General features: G+C 38.4%; 1 protein-coding gene across 3 annotated transcripts in view; it reads right to left on the reverse strand.

Moving 5' to 3' along the window:
- plxna4 (plexin A4) overlaps positions 1–1,440 on the reverse strand; it is a 250,952-nt gene that overhangs the window by 29,422 nt on the left and 220,090 nt on the right. The gene's annotated exons all lie outside the window — the stretch shown is intronic.

Genomic DNA, 1,440 nt, shown 5'->3' on the forward strand with positions numbered 1-1,440 from the left:
CACTCTGTTTCAGACTGCTGTCACGCAAATTTACATCATATACACAGAACTGAGTGTGAATTGCTAAACAAAGGCAGGCAGGGGATCAAAAGACACTAAATGTTCCTGAATCAAAACATTACAGTCTGTATATTTTCACATCGTAGCCTCTCTTTATGTTTTACCTTCTTTGTATCTCTCTATCTCTCTGTCTGTGTCTGACAGAATAAATTTCTTGATGGAAAAAAAGAGGGTGAAGGTGATACAGGAGTGAATTGGAAATTTGCATTCAGCTGTTGGATCAAAGTCACATTCCCCTCCAAACCAAATTAACTGCTTTTTTTTCCTGGAGGCCATTGTCGGAAGGCACATTCAAAGAGACTCATTTTATAGCCATTTCTATTTTTGCCAGATAATTTTTTTTTTTTTATTACAGAAACTCCTTGAGTAGCTTCATGGACCTTTTTACCTTTTTTGATATGCTGCCGCATCAACACAACAGCAATGAAAAGAGAAAACAAACAGAAATATCTATTTTCTCTTTCTCACCTGAGGGGATAGAAGAATACATTTGAATAATCTTTCCCACTGAAATGACTCATCCAAAGTAAATATGAATATTTAAATAAATTGAGTGTTTGTTTCTGAGTCATGGTAACAAAGGGTGAAGGTCATGGTGACCTTTTACCTGCTGAACTGCTTCAAGACAAATAATTTCCACATACAGTAGTTAAAATATAGAACTGTTGGGACATAGAGTTGAACTCTTTTCTTTGGCTTTTAAATCATCAGGGGTGGAGGAAGCTCTAAATCTCAGTACTTAAGTACAACTACAAATAACCAGAGAAATATTTACTTTAGTAAAAGTAGAAGTACCACAATGACAGCTCTACTTAAGTAAAAGTATCTGATTTTAAATGATACTTATACTTAATACTTTAAGTATTAAAAGTAAAAGTAAAGTATGGGCTGTGGTATTTTAATTAAGTCAGTTTGAGGTTAATGTAAATGTGCTTATCATCTGTGGCCCAGTTTACATTCTGACTTACAATTTTGGTTATCTATTAGGGTGATCTGCATGAAGCTCGACTTTGCATTATTTCCCCTGAGACAGTGAATGCTGCACACATTTATATAGCGAGAATACACGGGCTTGGACAGTACATGGCTTCACAGCTGTGGAGGACCGGGAGTGTTTTTTAACATAAATATTTGGGTTGTATATCAACCCTATGTTAACGGATGCTTCACATATGACCAAGCAGAGTATCGGGAACAGCAGCAGTTACAGTGTGAGTGGTAGTACCGGGAGCGGTATGCGCCTGGCCAATAAATACTATCGAAGGCCAGTTCTTGGCGTGGTCATAGTGGGATTCGTAATAACGCGATCGGCATTGGGAGTAGGACGCACTGCTGCCGGTGCAGGAGCCGCTGCTGGGGCTTTCCTGCGGACTGCAAATG

This window comes from Etheostoma spectabile, chromosome 23 (assembly GCF_008692095.1).
Source record: "Etheostoma spectabile isolate EspeVRDwgs_2016 chromosome 23, UIUC_Espe_1.0, whole genome shotgun sequence".
Classification (NCBI taxonomy): Eukaryota; Metazoa; Chordata; class Actinopteri; order Perciformes; family Percidae; genus Etheostoma; species Etheostoma spectabile.